This window comes from Rana temporaria, chromosome 3 (genome assembly GCF_905171775.1).
Source record: "Rana temporaria chromosome 3, aRanTem1.1, whole genome shotgun sequence".
NCBI classification, from domain to species: domain Eukaryota; kingdom Metazoa; phylum Chordata; class Amphibia; order Anura; family Ranidae; genus Rana; species Rana temporaria.
The window spans coordinates 154,264,161-154,285,149 of record NC_053491.1 but is presented as its reverse complement, the minus strand read 5'-3'; the positions used below and the strand labels follow the sequence as shown (position 1 = coordinate 154,285,149).

The following is a 20,989-nucleotide window of genomic DNA, read 5'->3' as shown; positions in this document are numbered from 1 at the left end:
TAAACTTGACCTTCAGGTTATTTTAATAGATACTGCATGTATCTTTATATTTTCTTACTTTAGTGTGTTCTTTCTGTCCCAGAATGATACCTTAATGCATATAGTACTGTATATTCCCCATGGACAACATACTGGAACAGACCACGTGAATAAAAGGGTGCTGCAACGACTCCCAACTGGTCAAGATGCACAACATGGTTGAAATGTCAACAGCACACATGTGTATTAGCAATACGGGCTAATTCCTGCCCGCCAAGTGCTCCTGTCCCCCCATTCTCTCCATTCTTCTCTGTGTTTTGAGTGTTACACAGAACATTATTTGGTGTAAGGTTTCTTTCTCAGTATAAGGCATAACTCTGTATTGCTCAACTGCAGGAGACCAGATCTCACAGATCCACATCAACCAAGCCCGTGCACGTCTGGAAGAAAATAAAGTACAAACCTCCTTTGCCAGAAAGGAAGCAGAAATAGAAACACAAAAGGCAAAGATGGAAGCTCAACAAGCAGAGGCAGATTCCCAAGTAAAGATTCTGCGCATGGAAAGGGAGGAAACAGCTGCCCTAGCAAGGCTGAGAGTCCTTGAACAAGCGATGGGAGAAAGTGCTAACTCTAGACTGTTCCATCCCAGCAAAACTGCAAGACCCAGTTGAACGCACCAGTGAATATGTACTAAAGCATAGTAATTGCAATGATACAGATTCATCTCCTATACTTCCTAATAACAACACTGCTCTGACTCTCAACTCAGAGACCTCTCAGCGCCAAATGCCTGAGCCTCTTCAAGTCTACAACACAAGTGCATCTATGCAGCAAACCGCATTACCTCTAGCTGACAACAAGGTGACTTCCCGTATTAAGCTACAGCTCAAGCCACAGCCAGCACAAGCCTTAGGCACTACAACACAGTTAAATGCTCTTGCAACATCATTTTATCCTCGTAAACCTCACCCTACTTCACCAAAGAACTTTCACACCCGAGGGGTTCCACAAGTTACTTTGGCACCAAAGAGTAAGAGATCAGACTTGAATGACTTTTCCAGATATATGGTACGCCATGAGCTCATTAACACTACCCTCTGAAGGTTTGATGACTGTCCAGAGAGCTACAGGGCCTGGAGATCAACCTTCAAAGCTGCTATTGCTGATCTCAACTTTACTGCCAAGTTCGTAAAGTGGCTGGAGCCAGAATCTGCAGATCGTGTTAAAAGACTGAGAACAGTGCATGTTGACCACCCAGATGCAGGTCTTGTCGCTGCATGGGCAAGACTTGAGCAAGCCTATGGTAGCTCTGAAGCCATAGAGAGTGCTCTATTTAAGAGACTGCAAAACGTCCCAAAAATAGAGAACAAAGACTAACGCAAGCTTCACGATCTGAGTGACCTTTTCACGGAGCTAGAGTTGGCAAAGACAGACCCACGTCTACCTGGACTAAGCTTTCTGGACACTGCTCATGGTGTCAATCCAGTGGTATCTAAACTGCCATATGGCCTGCAGGAGAAACGGGCACAACAGGGCTCAAGGAACAAGAGAGACTATAACGTATCTTTTCCTCCATTCGCATATTTTTGCAGGTTCAGAAGTGATCAAGCCTGGATGAGAAACGATCCCAGCTTCAGCTTCAGTGAACCCAACTTGCCTGCTTCATAATCTTCATCAAGGTATGATAACACAGCAGCTAAACGTAAAGACTTTAATAGAGCAATATCTGTTAAAAGGACAGACATCACACCACCCGTATCCTCTCCTGCTCACCAGAGCAATTCGGGTGACAGAGATAAAGACCCTAATCGTCAGTGCCCTATTCACAAGAAGCCGCACCCCCTAAAGAAATGTTGTGGGCTTAGGGCAAAGACGTTACAAGAGCGCAGGGAGATTCTTCAGAAACTTGGAATATGCTACAGGTGCTGTGCTTGTTATGGACATTTTGCTAAAGACTGAAAGTTGTCATCAAGTGCACAGAATGCAGTAGCGACAGACATGTTACAGCCATGCATCTGGGCCCACCCTCGGACAATTCACAGCAGCCTCCTATCTCTAGGCCTGTCTCAAATTATGGCGGGGAGCAACAAGGTCATGCTCCAGCCACAGCTAATATTTCCTCTTCATGCACAGAAGTCTGTGGAGAAGGCTTGGATCACAAATGCTGTGCTAATATATGCCTAGTCAAGGTATATACAAAGAGCCCACCTGAGGAAGCTATTAAGATGTATGCCATAATAGATGAACAGAGCAACAGATCCCTGGTTAAGCCTAAATTCTTTGAGCTCTTTGATATAGAGGGACATGCATCACCGTATACTCTCAGAACCTGTTCCGGTCGTGAAGAGACCTTCGGCAGAAGGGCCAATGGGTTCATGGTCCCTCATATCAATAAGAAAGAGGGCATACCCCTACCAACATTAGTTGAGTGTGACCAGATACCAGGCGAAAGGGAAGAAATACAGGCTGCATATCACCATCCTCACTTAAGGCACCTTGCAATGGACATGAATGCTGAAATCTTGGTCTTGCTAGGAAGAGACATTCTCAGAGTACATAAAGTATGCAAGCAGTGCAATGGACCTGATAATGCCCCTTACGCACAAAAACTTGATCTAGGCTGGGTAATCGTTGGCAATGTATGCTTGGATAGAATGCGTATGTCATCCGAGATCCACTCCTTCAAAACTTACTTGTTAGGAAATGGAAGTGCATCCCACTTCAAACAGTGCCCTCGCCATTATGAAGTAAAAGAGAAGCCTCTTGGCATCATCCAAGTACCTGATGTCACTCCTAACCTTTGTGATGACAACCTAGGTACCACAGTGTTTTGTACTACAAGCGATGACGACAAAATAGCCTTGTCAGTTGAAGACAGAGAGTTCATCAAAATAATGGACAAATAATTTTTCCAGGATGAGTCTAATAGCTGGGTTGCATCATTACCTCTTCGTGCTGCAAGGACTAAACTCCCAACCAATCGTGAACAGGCTCTATCCAGATTCAACTAACTTCAGTGAACACTAAAAAACAGGCCTGAAATGAAGGACCATTTCATCACCTTTATGAAAAGAATCTTTGACAATAATCACGCTGAACCAGCTCCACCACTTCAAAGACATGATGAGTGCTGGTACCTGCCTTTCTTCAGAGTGTATCATCCACGTAAGCCAAAGCAAATCAGGGTAGTATTTGACTCCAGTGCCAAGCATCAAGGAGTATCCCTGAACAATTTTCTTCTCATTGGTCCGAACCTAACCAACAACCTTGTAGGTGTACTTATGAGGTTTAGAAGAGAGCCAGTTGCCATAACTGCTGACATTGAACAAATGTTTCATTGCTTCATTGTACGTGAAGACCATAGGAACTTTCTAAGGTTTCTGTGGCACCGTGACAACAACATGGACAATGAGATGATTGAATACCGCAAAGGTTTATGTTTTCAGAAATAGTCCCTGACCCGTTGGTGCAACATACAGTTTACGAAGCACTGCCCTTGTTGGAAAAAGGGAGTATGGCGTGGACACTCGACACTTCGTTGAGAGACTTCTATGTGAACGATGGACTTTACCTACAGCTGAAGAAGCCATAGACCTGCTCCAAAGGACACAAGGTATGCTTTCTGAGGCCAACCTCAGACTACACAAGATTGCCTCAAATAGTGTTGCTGTTATTAAAGCCTTTCAACCTGGTGATCATGCCACAGGATTCAAAGACTTAAATCTGGGAATGGGCATACTACCTGTACAGAGAAGTCTGGGCCTACGATGGAACTTATTAGAAGATACCTTCGGCTTTCAAGTCAGCTCTGCAGACAAGCCATTCACCAAATGTGCTGTTCTGTCAGTGGTGAACAGTCTATATACGATCCATTGGGATTCGTAGCTCCTATCACCATACAAGGTAAATCTTTACTTAGACAGCTCTCAGAGACTATTAAAGATTGGGATGCTCCACTACCAATAGACCAGCTTTCAAAGTGGGAGTCCTGGAGACAATCTCTACATGCCTTAGATGGAATCCGTATACCATGCTGCTACACTCCTGCCTCCCTTGCTACAAGTCAAAGGAAAGAGCTTCACATCTTCTCAGATGCATCTACTGAGGCCATAGCAGCTGTCGCTTACCTCAAGGTAAGAGACTCTTCTAATCAAGCCCACATAGGTTTTTTGTTTGAGAAAGCTAAGTTAGCACCTAAGCCTGAACACACAATTCCCAGGCTTGAACTTTGTGGAACTGTCCTGGCTGTATAAGGTTTCAAGATAAGGGAATGTAAAGACTTTCATCAGACCTATCATGAAACTTATTCTGCTCTTGCTCTTTGCAGAATGAACTTGTTTGCTTACGCTGCTGGATCCTACTTGTGACTTCAAGAAGAATGTGCCTTAAACTTTAAGTGACACTTCTTGATTCCTTATTGCAGTTATTATTGTTGCATATATTTGCAAGTTCTTTTATGTCTTTCAGGTCTTCAAGACATCAAGGAAAATTACACTGTTTGTTATTTGCAGTTGCGTCACTACCTTTCTGATGTATGTAGTGACATTTACAATGCCAGACAGAGAGTGTGCTGCCCAATGGGCATAGATTTGTTATATATAATACTGGGCCGGATTCAGATAGGAGATACGACGGCGTATCTCCTGATACGCCGTCGTATCTCTGAGTGCGGGCCGTCGTATCTATGCGCCTGATTCAGAGAATCAGTTACGCATAGATTTCCCTAAGATCCGACTGGTGTAAGTGTCTTACACCGTCGTATCTTAGGCTGCATATTCATGCTGGCCGCTAGGTGGCGCTTCCGTATAGTTACGCCGTAAATTACGCCGATTCAGAAACGTACGTCCCGCCGCATTTTTTTACGTCGTTTACGTTAGGCTTTTTTCGGCGTATAGTTACCCCTGCTATATGAGGCGTAGCTAATGTTAAGTATGGCCGTTGTTCCCGCGCCGAGTTTTTAAAATTTTACTTTGTTTGCATAAGTCGTTCGCGAATAGGGCTGTACGTAATTTACGCTCACGTCGAATCCAATACGTCCTTGCGGCGTACTTTGGAGCAATGCACACTGGGATATTTTACGGACGGCCCATGTGCCGTTCAAAAAAAACGTCAAAAACGCGGGGTCAAGTGAAATTTAAATAAAACACGCCCCCAACATCCCCATTTGAATTAGGCGTTACGCCACCGTAACTAAGGGCGCAAGTTCTTTCTGCATACGGAACTTGCGCCCAAAGTTACAGCGGCGTAACGTATCGGAGATACGTTACGCCCGCAGAAAGATGCGCTCATCTTTCTGAATCCGGCCCACTGTTTCTTTTAACCATTTTCTATGTACCTCATGTTTTGTTTACATGCTGCCATCTAGTGACCTTTTGTGGTAATGCACCTATTCGTTATTTTCTTTGTTTGATCTATGACACACTTCCTTTCTGTGTAATGCTCCACCCTTCTTCCTCAGTTTTGTACTTCCTGTCTATGGAGACTGCTTATAGGCCACATGTAACAAGGGCACATGTATTCTGCATAGTAAACTACAGACAATATCATCTTTTGAACGCACAATACTAAAACCTATTCATCTGCTGTAACCTGTCATCTGAGGTATTCTGATGTTTGGATTAAAGCAACTTCTGTGAATAGAATCGGTATTGGTGAGTTCAAGCTATCTGATAAGGATTGTCCTCAGTGATTATATCTGCTTATACAGGCCAGGCATAGAGGTCTCACAGGGAATAGATTGCTTCACAACAATCGGAGTCAGAATAGTAGCTGAGAACACTGAACTGACTTAATTAATCAGCTGCACTGGCTACATTCAGCAGAACTAAAATTGAATATCACAATAATTAGAGCCACACTGGTTACAGTGAGGCAAGATAAATTTACCTAACAAACACACCCACCTCCACTGAACACAATGAGCCAGCACTAAATCTAACTAACCTAGCACCTATCTAGGAGGGTGCTAAATATGTTAGATCGTATGTAATGTTTCCTTGATTGCAATTAAAAACCATCAAAACAGAAATTATAGATACTGTATATGCACACAAGCCTCTTTCCAGATAAATCTTTGCCTTCATGGCAATACACAAAAACCAGAGCCCACGTGTGATAAAACCACAGGAAAAGATACTGCAGCCTCAAAGAATGCCTCTACTGAGAGCATAATAATAATTAATTGTAGTGCTTCCCTCATGGGGGATGCTGGTAGAATCTGTACCCCACTGGTTGCCCTGACCCTGCAAGTCCTCACACACCTCTGACACCCTGGGGTCAGTCATTATTACCAATAACACAGGCAATAAGAGACACACACAAGTCTAATGAAACAGTTAAGCTTTGTTTACTGGTGCAATAAGGACATTTAAAAGGTGAACAACATAAACTTGTACTTTATAGCAATACCTCAGGTGAAGCATCCCTGATGGTAAAAAAACAATAGCAGCAAATATCTGATGACAAAATATAAAGAACAATTAGATACAGCGAAAACCTTGTTTAAGGCATATGAGGCCTATGTGAGCAGGCATAAAGAGCGCAGGGGAATGACTTTTAGCTATGTCAGACCACAGCACAGCCTTTTTATAAGCTCTCCCAGCAGTCTGTTCTTCTCTCCCAGCTGGCTGGTAGTTGTAGTTCAAAACAGTCCAGCTAGAAGTAAAACCTTATTTACATGAGGCTTTCCAATACTATTAAATTAGTTTCCACAAGATGGCGCAGATCAGAGAAATTCTCCTCTGTGGTATGTCAAATTAGTTTATTCAAATTAGTTTATTCACATATATATGTGACAGGATCATTGTTCCATTAAAATCGGAATTATGTGTGTATTATTTGTCTAAATTCCAAATGGTTGGCTATTTTTTAGAGGTGTTGACAGAGTGTGCAGATTGGCACCCCTAGATGAAAAATTTGCGCTATAGATTTGTCCTCTCCTCCATTTTGGAGGCGTTTCACCAATCGCAACCATTCCATACGTATATAAGCAAGCTGCAAGTGGCATGAGGTCACTTCCTGAAGACGCTATTATAGCGAAACGTACGTCGGAGCAGAGGATTTGTCACTTCCACATCCTGATTTGTCACCCCACACCAGGCTTTACCCCTATGAGTGGGAGGTGGAATGCACGCTACTGCGTTAGGAACCAGCCAGATCTGCACGCACTGTTTTCCCTAGTGCCAGGCACTTTTACATGTGAGTGCAACCTACTACTTTATCATTGCTTTTAAATTTTATTAAACACACCACACAATTTGACCTACTTAAAAAAGTGGTCAAACATCTGTGGTGAGTTGCCACCTTTCCATTGAGCACCTGTGGTGGAAGAACTAGGGGCCAAATCCTCAGCCAGGCGGCGTAACTTAACTTTCAGCAGTTAAGTTACACTGACTTAAAGTTTTTACCTAAGTGCCTGATCCACAAAGCACTTACGTAAAAATTTCAAGCCGTGTAAGTTAAGTGCCGCCGTCGTAAGGCGTTCCTCCTCTCCGGGGGGCGTTTACAATTTAAATGAGGCGCGCTCCCGCGCCGGCCGTACTGCGCATGCGTGTGACGTCATTTTCCCGACGTGCATCGCGCGAACGTAATTGACGCCGGGCGGCTTTGTGGATTGCGACGGGACACTAAAGTTGCGACGGGTGAAAAAAAGACGCGCCGGGAAAACAAATAATTATACAAAAAAATGACAGCGTCGCTCGGCATGCATTCCTGAGAGGGAGAACTCCATGCCAATTTTCAATGAAAAAAACGGCATGGGTTCCCCCCCCAGGAGCATACCAGGCCCTTAGGTCTGTTATGGGTTGTAAGGAGACCCCCCTCCACCGCAAAATCGACGTAGGGGGTCCCCCTACAATCCATACCAGACCCGTATCCAAAGCACGCTACCCGGCCGGTCAGGAATGGGAGTGGGGACGAGCGAGCGTCCCCCCCCTCCTGAGCCGTGCCAGGCCGCATGCCCTCAACATGGGGGGGTTGGGTGCTCTGGGGCAGGGGGGCGCACTGCGGGCCCCCCCACCCCAGAGCACCCTGTCCCCATGTTGATGAGGACAGGACCTCTTCCCGACAACCCTTGCCATTGGTTGTCGGGGTCTGCGGGCGGAGGCTTATCGGAATCTGGGAGTCCCCTTTAATAAGGGGGCCCCCAGATACCGGCCCCCCACCCTAAGTGAATGGATATGGGGTACATCGTACCCCTATCCATTCACCTGTAGGCAAAAAGTAAAAGTTAATAAACACACAACACAAGGCTTTTTAAAATATTTTATTATTCTGCTCCGGATGCCCCCCCTGTCTTCGTTATTAGCTCAATTACCAGGGGGGGTTTCTTCTTCCACTCTCCGGGGGGGGGGCTTCTCCGGACTCCGGGGGGCTTCTTCCATCTTCTCCCCTCTTCCGCTCTTGACTCGGCGAACCCCGGTTCTTCTGCAGCTCTCCGGTGCCTTCTTCTTCAGCGCTGGCTGCCTGCTATGTTTGTGTGTTAGCTCAATTTCTAACAGGCAGCCGGCGCGGTCTTCTGTGACGTCATCTTCTCTTCTGTTCTTCTCCCCTCTTCCGATGTTGCCTCGTCGCCTGTTGTCGCTGTAATGATGGAAGCGCGCCTTGCATCACATTTATATAGGCATCACCGTCCCATCATGCTCCGGTAGGTACCCACGTGGTGGGTGCACGTGGGTAGGCACCCACCACGTGGGTACCTGCCGGAGCATGATGGGACGGTGATGCCTATATAAATGGGATGCAAGGCACGCTTCCATCATTACAGCGACAACAGGCGACGAGGCAACATCGGAAGAAAGGAACAGAAGACCCTGACGCCACAGAAGACCGCGCTGGCTGCCTGTTTGAAATCGAGCTAACACACAAACATAGCAGGCAGCCAGCGCTGAAGAAGAAGGCACCGGAGAGCTGCAGAAGAACCGGGGTTCGCCGAGTCAAGAGCGGAAGAGGGGAGAAGATGGAAGAAGCCCACCGGAGAGCGGAGAAGCCCCCCCCGGAGAGCGGAGAAGACCCCCGGAGAGTGGAAGAAGACCCCCGGAGAGTGGAAGAAGAAGCCCCCCCTGGTAATTGAGCTAATAACGAAGACAGGGGGGGCATCCGGAGCAGAATAATAAATTATTTTAAAAAGCCTTGTGTTGTGTGTTTATTAACTTTTACTTTTTGCCTACAGGTGAATGGATAGGGGTACGATGTACCCCATATCCATTCACTTAGGGTGGGGGGCCGGTATCTGGGGGCCCCCTTATTAAAGGGGACTCCCAGATTCCGATAAGCCTCCGCCCGCATACCCCGACAACCAATGGCAAGGGTTGTCGGGAAGAGGTCCTGTCCTCATCAACATGGGGACAGGGTGCTCTGGGGTGGGGGGGCCCGCAGTGCGCCCCCCTGCCCCAGAGCACCCAACCCCCCCATGTTGAGGGCATGCGGCCTGGCACGGCTCAGGAGGGGGGGGGACGCTCGCTCGTCCCCACTCCCATTCCTGACCGGCCGGGTAGCGTGCTTTGGATACGGGTCTGGTATGGATTGTAGGGGGACCCCCTACGTCAATTTTTCGGCGGAGGGGGGTCTCCTTACAACCCATAACAGACCTACGGGCCCGGTATGCTCCTGGGGGGGAATCCATGCCGGTTTGGAATTTACAAATTGCCGTGGAGTTCTCCCTCGGGACTGCATACCAAATGCCGTCGCTTGAATGGGCCTTTACAAGGTGTGACTAACTTTACACTTTGTAAAAGCAGCCCTAGTTTTACACCAGGCAAACTAACACTTACGGCGAAAAAACTAGGCACAAAAGCTTTGAGGATCGCCCTAAGTGCTAATTTGCATACTAACAGAGGCATTTCGACTCGAAATGCCCCCAGTGGCGGATGCGGTACTGCATCCTAAGATTCGGCAGTGTAAGTCCCTTACAGATGTCGGATCTTCTGCCTAACTTAGGAAAACTGCTTCTGAGGATCAGTTCCAAAGTTAGAACCAGAGATACGACGGCTTACGCCGGAGTATCTCTTCTGTGGATTTGGCCCTAGAAGCTTAATTTTAAAGCATTTTGTTGACAGGGGGATGTACCGCATTGGACATTTTTTTTCTCATTTGGGCCCTCTTCCATTAAAAATGTTGTTGATAATTTGGATCTCCCTTCTACTGAGAGGCCGAGATTTCATCAGATCTATTACTTTATACAAAATTTATGTAAGGCCGACTCTAATGTCGCGTACACACGATCGGTCCATCTGATGAGAACGGTCTGATGGACTGTTTTCATCGGTTAACCGATGAAGCTGACCGATGGTCAGTCGTGCCTACACACCATAGGTTAAAAAAACTATTGTGTCATAACGCAGTAACGTAAAACACAACAATGTGCTGAAAAAAAATGAAGTTCAATGCTTCCAAGCATGCGTCGACTTGATTCTGAGCATGCCTGGATTTTTAACCGATGGTTGTGCCTACTAACGATCGTTTTTTTTCTATCGGTTAGGTATCCATCGGTTAAATTTAAAACAAGATTGCTTTTTTTTTAACCTATGGATAAATAACCGATGGGGCCCCCACACGATCGATTTGGTCCGATGAAAACGGTCCATCAGACCGTTCTCATCGGTTTGACCGATCGTGTGTACGCGGCATAAGTCTGGTGGATTTACGCCTTATGAAATTAGATGTGAGCAGGCTGTGGAGTGGAGGGGAGGGATCTCCATGATCTATAATTCACTTGCTTCTAAGGACCCTTTCACACGGGCAGACGAACGGACCGTTTTTTACAAGTCTGTTTACGAACTTGTAATGTATCCCTATGGGATTGTGGACGTCAGCGGATGATGCATCCGCTAACGTCCGTAAAGATCCGCTTTTTCAGATGGAAGAAAACCCTATTTTTCTTCCGTCTGGCGGAACGGTCTGTATTCATCCAATTCCCCATAGGGGAGAGCGGAGGAAAGACAGGGCGGTCTCTGCACAGTGTGCGGGGACCGCCGTGTCCGCCGACAGATCAGCTGGGATTTACGGATGATCCCCGCTGAGCAGACGGACACACACGGGGCGGATCAATACGGATCCGCTCCGTGTGAAAGAGCCCTAACGCTACTAAACTACCTCATATGTTAGCATGGGAGAAAGAACTTCACAGTGAATGGGATCTAAAGGATTGGTATGAAACATTTTAGGTCAATGAAAGGCATTTTTAACACATCACTTATAGAAGCAAATGTAAAAATCTTTACAAGATTGTACTTAGTTCCTACAAGATTAGCCACAATGTATACCTCCACCTCACCTCTTTGTTTTAGAGGTTGTCATGGACTAGGCTCTATGATTCACATATGGTGGGAGTGCCCCAAGATCCGAGGATTTTTGAATAGAGTCTTTAATATTATACGAAAAATCACAGGATGTACCATACATTAATCTCCAGCGATTGCTTTGCTTAATGGATTTATACCGCATATTCCTAGGGTTACCCGAAAACTGATTCTATTCATTTTGATGGGTGCTAGAATGGCCATTGCTAAAGCATGGAAAAAATCAACAGTATCTCTTCTGTCCATGAAGAGAAAAGTTTCTTGGATAATGGAACAGGAAAAAATGATTACCTCATTATTAGATAAAACCATAAAATTTGAGGCTATATGGGAGCCCTGGGCTCAATTTATGGGAATTTCCCTACACCCCATGTAATTAGCAACACCAATCGCTGACTTTTGATGTTTACATTGAGCAGGTAGGCTTTCTTTCTTTCTTTCTGTTTGTGTATATATATATATATATATATATATATATATATATATATATATCTTTTTTTTTTCTCTATCTCCCTCCCTCTATTTTCTTTCTATGCCTTTTCTCTTTATATAATTTTATATTCTTGAATATGAATAATATAGTACTGTGCTATGTTATATTAAGACTTCTCAGGTTCTTATACCAATGTATAGTTTTAGGATCGGAATACTAGAATTTATTTTAATAAAATAAGTATACGTTCTTGTTCTTTGGATACTCTTAACAAAGATCGATATGCTTACTGTTAACATTTTTTGAAGCTATTTCCTCTTGTATCTCAATCAGAAATCTATGAGGCAGACTAAATTTAAAACCTAATTGGGTGGGACTTTAAATGAGGCTATGGCCATCCGGCACGTAGACCTCCATCCCCGGCAACACGAAATAGGAAAAATAAATTGTTGGGACTTTAATTGAAACAGAACACTAGGGCAGAGTGAATCGATCAACGTGATAAAAAATATTTATTAATGGCATGCTAGGGCACAATGCACTGTAGGTAAACAGGGTAGATCAATAAATGAGTTACAATGTATAACAGAAGCATGATTGGTAAATGTGACCCAGAATGACATATAACCATAATGAATAGCAAAATTGATGATTCAGACAATATCAAGCCCATAGTAATAAACATCTTCACTGTGACATGACAGCTATATTGTATGTTTGTATGCTCGACGCGTTTCGTGGAATAACTCCACTCATCAGGAGCAGCTAGGGACTGAGGTAACCTACAATAAATAATAGTTGATAATGAGAAACTAACTAATGGTAATTAAGTAGAAAGGGAAGAGAGGGAACACTACACTACACAGTGATCCTCTCTATTCCCTTTCTAATTAATTAACATTAATTAGTTTCTCATTATCAACTATTATTTATTGTAGGTTACCCCAGTCTCTAGCTGCTCCTGATGAGTGGAGTTATTCCACGAAACGCGTCGAACATAAAATATAGCTGTCATGTCACAGTGAAGATGTTTATTACTATGGGCTTGATATTGTCTGAATCATCAAATGTATTTTACTATTCATTATTGGTATATGTCATTCTGGGTCACATTGCTGGTTTCATTGTTTATCATGTGTTATTATGTTTATTTTTGTTACTATTAGAATGTTAAATGATTTACCAATCATGCTTCTGTTATACATTGTAACTCATTTATTGATCTACCCTGTTTACCTACATTGCAGTGTGCCCTAGCATGCCATTATTAAATATTTTTTATCATATTGATTAATTCACTCTGCCCTAGTGTTCTGTTTCAATTAAAGTCCCAACAATGAATTTTTCCTATTGTATGAGGCAGACTAGGTAATGGGTGGGAGAGTTCTTCTTGCCCCCTCAGGCACAGTATGCTACCTTTAGGGGTGTTTGGGGGGATCGGGGGATCTCCTTATCATTGGTTGTATAGATATGTAGAGTGGAATATATGAAATATATTATAATATTGATTTATATAAAAAGGAGAAAGGGGAAGGGGGAGGGGGGAGGGGAGAAAGGAAAAAGAGAATAAAAAAGGAAAAACAGATACTCCTTTTTAGTGCATTAAAAAAAATTGTTTATATCTTCATATTATATTTCAGTGTTTATATCTTTTCACAGAAATGTTATGTCCTTAGATTTATTGTATTATGATATAACAGTATGTACATTGTTTTGTAATACTATCTTAAATTTTACTTTTATGTAATGATTCTATTCTAATGAAAATAAAATATTTGAATTAAAAAAAAAAAAAGCATTTTGTTTTGGTGTTGGGGAACACTATCACTATGGACTTTTTAGCTTGCTATATGTTCAACAATATATGTTTTTTTTTTTTGCAGTGATATATGTTCATGATTTTAGTTCATGATATATACTGTATATTAACTTGAATATGCTTAGCGCCACCTTTTATATATTTTTTTCAAATTTTTGTGACTTGTTCACCTTCAAGAGGCAGTTTCATTTGCATATTCCTCATTTATAGGGCGCCAATTCTAGGTATCCAATCACTTTAGAAGTAAAACCTCAGCTTCCTAAACTACATATCCCAAGATGCTTTGCTTTGCACTTAGAGCTCAGTCACTCTACATTCAGAAAGTGACAGGTCAGAGTTCAGGCCAAACACTAGGAAGAAACAGCTTCACAGTAGCGATGTTGCACAGTGTCTCCTGAATTGCAAGTAATAATAGCCAGCTCTGGACTACATAATATTATTATTGTTTTTTCCTCCCTTTTTTTTAACAGAATCACACTTCTGGATTTTCTTAAAGCGGGAGTTCACCCAATTAATTTTTTTTTTCTCTTTTCCCCTTAGATTCCTGCTCGTTTTGTCTAGGGGAATCGGCTAGTTGTTTTAAAATATGATCCGTACTTACCGTTTTCGAGATGCATCTTCTCCGTCGCTTCCGGGTATGGGTCTTCGGGAACGGGCGTTCCTTCTTGATTGACAGTCTTCCGAGAGGCTTCCGACAGTCGCATCCATCGCGTCACTAGTAGCCGAAAGAAGCCGAACGTCGGTGCGGCTCTATACTGTGCCTGCGCACCGACGTTCGGCTTCTTTCGGAAAATCGTGACGCGATGGATGCGACCGTCGGAAGCCTCTCGGAAGACTGTCAATCAAGATAGGAACGCCCAGTCCCGCAGCCCATACCCGGAAGCGACGGAGAAAATGCATCTCGTAAACGGTAAGTACGGATCATATTTTAAAACAACTAGCCGATTCCCCTAGACAAAACGAGCATGAAGCTAAGGGGAAAAAGTGTCCTGTGCGGGTGAACCTCCGCTTTAAATATTTGTGTACCGTACAGATCTGTCAAATCTGCAGAAAATTAGGCTGTTCGAGAAACTAGGTACAAACTTAACAAAATTACAAGCTTATAAACTATACAGCAATTTATTTTTACTATTGCTGTTACCTTTCAATCAGTAACATAATTGTTGGTAAAAGGTCGCCATCTAGTGGAAAATTTAACAAATAGTTCTTTAAACTGTTGCAGATATAAAGAATGGAGCTAGCTGTGAGACAGCATTAATAATAATACTTTTCCACCTATAAAACTATACAAAATATTACACACAATATACAATTTAGTGGTCATACTGTTAGTTACAGAATAAGCATTCCAAATAATTGAATAGTCAATGTAAAACCTGTAATAAAACGGTACAATAAAATATAAAGGTTAAAAAAAAAAAAAATGCATTGTAAATATCTGCCATATATATGTGAATGCCAAACATATTTTATGTACCACTCCACTGTTTTGACTTTATTTTTCTATTTAACAATGTTTTAAAATGTTTAAAACCAATACATGAAACTGTGATTTTACTTGCCATAGGAGACAAGGGGGCAAGGCATATCAGAGTGAATGTCTTAGGTAGTGAGCCCCTGATACTATCATGTACCAGTTTTTGAAAAAGCAACAGCCCATGCCATAAGAAGCATATCAACATCACATAGGGTTGGCACCTGTCCGGTTTTGCATCATGTACTTGGGTTTCCGACAACCGGACACATTATTCTGACAGCATACTTTGAGGTGAGATGTCCCCAGTGCCTGTCAGCAATGTGTCTTCCCCTCATCTCTGTCCCCAGTCCAGACTCCAGTGACCACACACTGCCAGCACTTCGCTCTCTACTACTGCTGCCTTTTCATGGTTGCCAACATTGTCAAAAAATTTATAGGGACACTTTGTCTGTAGACGGCCGACGGGGGTTCTATTATAATTAGGGGGCGGGCATAAAGTTTAACAATCAGCAGATAAATATACTTAAAACACCTTGTGTTGGCGCATCAATCATCGCGGCACCATGGTTGTTATAGTGTCAGGATGATTGAAGCGCATTAGTTCTATTATTACATTGTAATATAAAATTAAATAGTTAAACTCACGATAATGTAGAATCAGTGGGAGCCCTTAGCTTGTCACTTGCCACCAGATGCCATGAGGCATTCCCAGCAGAGTCCCTCCTTACATTAGGCATTACAAGCAGAGTCCCTCTTTACATCAAGTGTCCTCAGTAGAGTCCATTCTTACATCAGGTATCCCCAGTAGAGTCCCTCCTTACACCAGGCATTCCCAGCAGAGTCCCTCCTTACATCAGGTGTCCCCAGCAGAGTCCCTCCTTACACCATGCATTCCCAGCAAAGTTCCTCCTTACAGCAGGTATTCCCAGCAGAGTCCCTCCTTACATCAGGTATTCACAGAAGAGTCCCTCCTTACATAAGGTGCCCCCAGCAGAGTTCCTCCTTACATCGGGTGTCCCCAGCAGAGTCCCTCCTTACACCAGGTGTCCCCACACTTGAAGGTACACCACTGCGACTTAAGGCTGTAATGTGATTGTATTTTTTACCTCTATCCAAACTCAATAGTAAAAAAAATAAGTGCCGCTAAATTACACTCATGTGCATGGAACTCCAATAAAGTGCAAAGATAAATCTAAAAATAAAATAAAGACAACTTCATACACAGTACAATTTAAAGTATCGCTATAAAGATGATAGCAATGTGATAATTCAAATTATCAGTGTAACAATATCAAGTGAATGACAAGTGAAATAATACTACATTCAATAAAAAGTTCATAAGCATAATGAAATTCATCCAAAAAAGTGTTGATCCAGTGTGAACTTTTCTGATCTTCCACCACACCACTAGGTGCTAGTGATTCCGCTCCCTTTGGATAACACACTCACCAGATATTTATGCCTAATGCCGCGTACAGACGGTCGTTTTTGTGCTGAAAAAAAAAACGACGTTTTGAATCATGAAATAAAACGACGTTTTGAATCATGAAATAAAACGACGTTTTTAAAACTTCATTTTCAAAAACGACGTTGCCTACACACCATCGTTTTTTCAAAATGCTCTAGCAAAGCGCGGTTACGTTCAGCACTCTTTTCCATTGAAGCTAGCTTCATAACTTGCTTCTGAGCATGCGCGGGTTTAAAAACGTCGTTTTGCCCACACACTATCATTTTCATTGACACAAAAAACGACGTTTTGAAAAACGACACAAAAAATTCGAGCATGTTCGAATTTTTTTTTTGTCGTTTTTCAGAAGACATAAAACAAAGTTTTCCCCACACACGGTCATTTTAAATGACGTTTTCAAAAACATCGTTTTTTTTCATCACAAAAAACGACCGTCTGTACGCGGCATTACACTCTCATGCTTGGTAAAAATTGCTTTAAACCACACAGACAGGGTTAGCTTATCTCTGTTATCCAGCCGCAACATGCAAATAGGATCTCTACACATGTACATAAAAAGTGTTTCAAATAGTGTAATATTGTAAAACCAGTTTAATAAAACACTATGTGAAAAACTTCAACCATTATACTCACATCCCATCACTTCAAAGCCAGGAAGTAAAATCATAGCAAACAGCTCTTGGAGAAAACTTCTGTAGTAGTATATAGTGTGGTCACGGCGGACCCGAGGTGTACGGCTTAGATATCACTCTCACCCTTTCCTCTAGCTCGTACCGTTAGTCTCTGATCTGGTGTCCAGCATGAAGTGCTTACAGATGGTTGCCGTTTAGCCACGCCCCTGACATGTTTCATCATACAGACTTATTCATGGGATTCGAGCTAGAGGAGCGGCTGAGAGTGATATCTAAGCCGTACACCTTGGGTCCGCCGTGACCACACTATATACTACTACAGACGTTTTCTCCAAGAGCTGTTTTAAATATCTGGTGAGTGTGTTATCCAAAGGGAGCAGAATCACTGGCACTTAGTGGTGTGGTGAAAGATCAGAAAAGTTCACACTGGATCAACTCTTCTTCATTATGCTTATGAACTTTTTATTGAATGTAGTATTATTTCACTTGTCCCAGGGTGATATTGTTACACTGATAATTTGAACTATCACATTATCATCTTTATAGCGATAATTTAAATTGTACCGCGTATGAAGTTGTCTTTATTTTATTTTTAGGTTTCTCTTTGCACTTTATTGGAGTTCCATACACATAAGCGTAATTTAGTGCCACTTATTTTTTCACTATTGAGTTTGATAGAGGTAAAAAAATACAATCACAATATTCTTAAGTGACCTAGGGATGCAGATCCATTTTGTAGAGTGACCTGGAGCTACAGAGTCCTTCAGCTGTTTTAGGCCTAAGTGCTCACTTCGCCAACATTGGTGATGGGTCTATATAGTGTCTCTACTCCATAGGCTCTGTCTTCTATAAGAGGTCATGAGCTAGCAATGGGTATAACCTGAAATGTAGACAGGCAGGGACAGGGCAACTGACTTGAATGTGGAAGCTTGGCTCTTCATAGATGGTAGAGTCCATTCCCAGTATGGTGGATTGGGCAACAAGGATGCCCTGATAGTCCATCATCATTGTATGATTGTATGTGGATCTGCTACCAGCTCCACCTACCGTGCCAAGGTGTGCTGGCTGGGCCTCTGCTCTTTTTATAGGTGTCTAAATGGTGACCAGGCCACATGCCCTCGACATGGGGAGTGGACCTTGCAAAGGGGAACAAAGCACCTCCCCATGTCGAGGGCATGTGGCCTAGTATGGGTAAGGAAAGGAGGGCAGTGCATGCTCACCCCCCTCCCCCCATTTCCTGGCCTGCCAGGGGTTCCGCATTTAATGGTGAGCAGCAATTTAAAAAAAAGCTATGCGATTGGGAACTCGTAACAAATATAAAGTAGGTGTAAAAAATTTGTCTTAAAAATTGGAAATACCTTTTAGGTGAGCTCAGTAGATGATTGGCATCTCAGCTCTTGAGGAAATGGTAGATGCCAATAGGTCATGGATGTTTCTTCGAGCCTCACCTGGTCCCTGGGAGGGCTGATGGGAAGATCCGCTGTTTACTGAAGTGGGAAGACCATCTGTTTCCTGGATATGCAACCGCCACCAGTGTGGGGACCTGTGTTGGTACAGAGGTACCGGGTTCCTGGGAGGGCTGATGGGAAGACCGTTTGGTTGCTGGAGTGGCAGCTGCCACCAGTGTAGCAACCTGCATTGTTTCATCCATATCTGGCCTCTGGTAGGACTGATTAGAAGACCCTCCAGTTACTGCAGTGGCAGCCAACACCAGTGTAGGAACCTATGTTGTAATAGTCATATCGGGCCCCTAAGGGGACTGCTTAGAAGACTCTCCAGTTACTGCAGTGGCCACCGCCCCCAGTGTAGGACCTGTGTGGGTACAGATGTACCAGGTTCCTGGGAGGGATGACGTAAAAACCCTTCAGTTGCTGGAGTGGAAGCCGCCACCAGTGTAGCAACCTGTGTTGTTACAGCCATATCGGGCCCCTGGGAGGACTGCTGCCACCAGTGTTGGGACCTCTGTCAGTACAGATGTACCTTGTTCCTGGGAGGGATGACCTCCTATTTTTGGAGTTGAATCTGTCACCAATGTGGGGATCTGTATTGGTATATCCGTACCTGGTTCCTTGGAACCACTTTAGGCTTTCTGTTGAGTCTTCTTCTATGAACAGCCAATAGTGTTGTTTGCCCAGATACATTTGCAGTTGGTGATCCAGAAGCTCCAAAAAAAGAAAATAGAAGGCTGATAGGAAAACCCTCCGGTTACTGGAGTGGCAGCCGCCACCAGTGTAAGAACCTGTGTTGGTACAGCTGTACTTGGTCCCTGGCAGGGCTTCTCAGACTTTTTGTTGAGTCTTCTTCTAGGAAAAAACAATTGTCTTGTTTGTCCAACTACATTGATGGCGATTCAGAAGCTGCAGAAAGGGAAATAGAGGGCTGATGGGAAGACCCTACGGTTACTGGAGTGGCAACCGCCACCAGTGTAGAGACCTGTGTTGGTACAGCCATACCTGGTCCCTGGGAAGGTTCCTCAGGCTTTCCACTGAGTCTTATAACACTTTATCCCCACACACAAAACTTGGACTATGCAGAAAAGATACTGTGGCACTCCTATTGGTGAAGAAAGATGGTGGTATTGCTCTCTTGAAGATAGATTCTGAGAATATTTCAAGAGAGTGATGACATAGTGGACTCCAGTGATGATGGCTTGACTTGAAGATCTCTCCGTCATGTTCACTAGCAAATCATGCTCTGATCCCTCCTTCTCATCTCCTAGTTTAAAATTTCTTACACTGTTTTGGCCATCTTCACTCCCAAAAAAAGCTGCACCTCTCCCATTTAAGTGCAATACGTCACTGCTATAAAGATGGTAACTAGTGTTGCTCACGAATATTCGTATTGCGAATATTCGGCTCGAATATGGCATATTCGAGTATTCGCGAATATCTCGAATTTCGCGGTCAATATTCGCTATTCAGAATATTCTGATTTTTTCAATTTCATTTTTAGAACAGATCACATCCTAGTGATCTCCATCGACATCTAAAAGCATTGCTGGTATGATTAGAGACCTTGGGCCGAGTAGCTGAAGCGATCATTTTATATTGCCGAATATTCGCAATGCGAATATTCGGCAATAGGAATATTGCGCGATTATTTTCTCCGCCCTTCTTTTGCATCAGAGCCAATCAGAGTTCTCCTACCACAGTTGTCGAAATTCCGCAATAAATATCGCATTCGCATTTTGCGAAATTTCGATAAAATATCACAAATATTCTGAGCCAATCAGAGGGCTCCTACCGCAGTTGTCGAAATTCCGCAATAAATATCGCATTCGCATTTTGCGAAATTTCGATAAAATATCACGAATATTCTGAGCCAATCAGAGTGCTCCTACCGCAGTTGTCGAAATTCCGCAATAAATATCGCATTCGCATTTTGCGAAATTTCGATAAAATATCACGAATATTCTGAGCCAATCAGAGGGCTCCTACCGCAGTTGTCGAAATTCCGCAATAAATATCGCATTCGCATTTTGCGAAATTTCGATAAAATATCACGAATATTCTGAGCCAGAGTGCTCCTACCGCAGTTGTCGAAATTTCGCAATTATTTTCGCATTCGCAATAGCGAAATTTCGCAAACATTTCATTTCGATAAAATATCACGAATATTCGAATTTAGCGAATATTTCTCGAATATTCGGCTATATATTCGTGATATATCGCGAAATCGAATATGGCGTATTCTGCTCAACACTAATGGTAACTGACTAAAAAGTCAGCCCAGTTCACTATGAATACAAACCCCTCCTCCCTGCACCAGTTTCTCAGCCACTTGTTAAGCTCCCTAAGCTCCTGGTGTAGCTCAAGGTACAGGCAGTATTTCAAAAAATATAGCCCCTAAGTCCCTGAAATCGTTTTTTAGGATGCCCCATCTTC

The 20,989-nt window shown here is 43.3% G+C and overlaps 1 protein-coding gene across 1 annotated transcript in view; it reads right to left on the bottom strand.

The window, feature by feature from the left end:
* The window catches only part of PANX2 (pannexin 2), a 70,681-nt gene extending 50,569 nt beyond the window's left edge, over window positions 1–20,112 (bottom strand). Inside the window, exon 1 of the mRNA XM_040343676.1 lies at window positions 18,464–20,112. The gene's annotated coding sequence lies outside the window, so the exon portion shown is untranslated. The remainder of the gene's footprint in view (window positions 1–18,463) is intronic.
* Between the last annotated feature and the right edge of the window lie 877 nt (window positions 20,113–20,989).